Below are 2,749 nucleotides of genomic sequence, written 5' to 3'. Positions count from 1 at the left end.
CCCGGTGGTGCGGGTGGGGGTCCCGCGGCGGGGGGAGGACTTGGTGTTTGGTGCTGGCATCGGCAAACGCTGTCCCCGACTGTCCCTTGCCTTCCAGTTGGAAGCAAGGCTCTCCGGTCGCTGTCTTCCCTGGCTGCTCTCTCTGTTAGCTGCTGCTTTCCCTTCTGCTCTGTAAGGACCTGGCGTGGGTTGTGTCCCCCTTTCTTTTTTTTGAAGGTGTCTTTTCATATAGTCATCTTGAAATCTAGATGCTTTCATGTGCATTTCTAAGCATACTGTTAAGCTCAGGTAGGTATGTGATGGTTTTATTCACCTGAGCAGAATGATGAGCAGACATACCTTCCTGCAAAAGTCTACAAACCTGAGATCTTTATCTGTGCTACTAGAGGCTGTGATTAATCTGCTTTTAAAAAAAAAAGACATTTTCTCCAGTACTGATAATTAGAGGGGGGGGAAATCATATTAAACCAGCATCTCAAGCAGAAGACAGCTTTGTTAGGGCTCTCTGGTCCTACGAGTGCACATACGTATAAATCTAGCCCTGTGAAAAATGTCCTTAAAACTGAGTAAAGCCATCCATACCTGTAAGATATGAAACTTCAGTAATCCCAGAGAAATGGTTGTGCTGCAGGACACTGTAAATTCTGTGATGCAGACTATCTGTGTATACTAAATTTACTCAGTAGTTCAGAAGATAATAAATACATGAACTTGTGGGAAGTGGAGTGACTGACTCATTTGGTTACAGACTATTACTGTTTCAGCTATTTGTCTAAAAGCTGTTTTAGAATTAGGAATTTAAAGCACCTCTAAGCATGCTGGTTTGTTCATAACATGCATGCCAAACCCTCCAGCCAAACAAAAAGAAACCTCAAAACAAACCCTCAATCATATATATTTAGGAAGTTGATCTCTGTGAACACAGGATTTCAACTGATTTAAGATGAATCAAGACTGAAGTTAACTTAAACCATTCATAGTGCTATGAACTTTTCCAAGCAGTTTAGATCCCAGAGCTTACATAGTCTGAAAAGACAGGTGTTATATTGAGGTAAATGTGGTAGATGGAAATCCTTTATTGATATGAGTAGGTTTTGTCCTCCCCAGAAAGTATTTCTGATGCTTAGAGTTTGAGATTTTTATGGTAACTTCCTTTTTGGGAGACATTTGTAACTTTTTTTCCTGGTAAAGTAGGGCATGGCTTAAGTGCCATTTGTTTACTCTTGCTGAGTTTGGTATTTTTGGTAAGGTGTACTGAATTTGGCTCTCCACCCTCCCCTTCAAAAGTCATCAACCATCGATGCTTTACGCAGCTTGCATGTGGGAAAGTGTGCTAGTTTATGCTAGAAGCTTCCAGTAAGAATTTATTTATTATGTACTTGAAGAGTTGTGAAGCTGGACATTGTCCCTGTAGTCTATTGGCCTTCTCTTTCTGTAAATTCAGCAAATTGAGAAAGTGCACAGAATTGCTATCTACACCTGCCTCTCCGTAAGGTACCCAAATGGCTGGTTTCTGCCACAATGTGTTGCATTACATCCTAACGTTTACAAATGTTTTTGCTAGTATTGCAACACTTGCTGTTGTTTTAGGTTATATTTCAAACTAAACTGAGACTTCCAACAAGGTACTTTGATGCTTTTTATTTTACCTCTTGTTAACATAACGATGTTGCTAATTTGAAATGACTACCAGTCAGTGTGCATTAGTGAGTTGTGTGTGGAGGTGGACAGTCTCTCCTGTGCAGTGATCAAGACCTAACTGAACCGCAAAACTGGATTGTGCTGGCTCTACAAAGAGGGAAAGCTACACGGCTAAGTATTATGCAGCAGTTAGTGACTTCTCATTGTGAAGTTGTGTTGTACAAAGATGCTTTAGATGCCAGCAGCTCCTAACAAGGGTCTCTGCCCCAGTGGCAGAAGCAGGAAAACAGGTGCTTCTCTACGAAATGGAGAGTGTTACAAATATGACTTTAGACTGCAGGCTGTAATAGCAGCTACAAAAGGAGTAGAGTTCTGTGACTGCTTGGAGACTTAATTAAGTGCATTGACATCCACTCAGTGAAAAGTCTGTATAAATAATGAATTTTCCCTCTATGCACAGCCTGTGATGGAAATGAGACTGGAATCTGTTGTCTTCTGGATGACTGACCCTGATTTGTTTTTAAATAGAACTATGTTTTCATTAACATAATTCAGATTACTTGAGGCAAAAAATAAGATCCTATATTCTTTTGAAAGATGCTTACTTTGAAAGGTTGGACGAGGGTGTGTCAGACAATTAAAATAGAACTGGTTGGTCAAGGGACTGTAAACTTCTGTAACAGCTGAAATCTTACCATTTGTTAGCACTTTAAATGCTGAAGAGCTTTACCATGCTCATTTGATGTCCAGTATCTAATTTGTTAGACAGTCTTAAGAAACCTGGGAGCTGTTGCCAGGAATATTCCAAATTTTCCCACATACAGCAAGAGAAATATTTCCAGTTCTTTCCAGGCCTATTATGCATTTGCTCAGTTAAATGACCGAAGGGGGTGTGCTGCTTAGGAAAGCTTTGAAATGCAACTTGATTTTATGCCTGTGTAGGGAATTGCTGCTACTTGTAATTCAAAAATAAAAGTAAACTTACTGGAGAAAATGGCCATCCCAAATCTCTGAGTAGAAGTTTGAGATGTTGCTCATTTTGAGCAAATTCTTGAGAAATTTTCAGCATGTAGTTAATGTAAAAAAAAAAAAAAAAAAAAAAAAAGAG

This window comes from Aptenodytes forsteri, unplaced genomic scaffold (genome assembly GCF_000699145.1).
Source record: "Aptenodytes forsteri isolate BGI_AS27 unplaced genomic scaffold, ASM69914v1 Scaffold9, whole genome shotgun sequence".
In the NCBI taxonomy this organism is placed as follows: Eukaryota; Metazoa; Chordata; class Aves; order Sphenisciformes; family Spheniscidae; genus Aptenodytes; species Aptenodytes forsteri.
The sequence above is the reverse complement of the archived record's forward strand: the minus strand, read 5'-3'. Positions refer to the sequence as shown.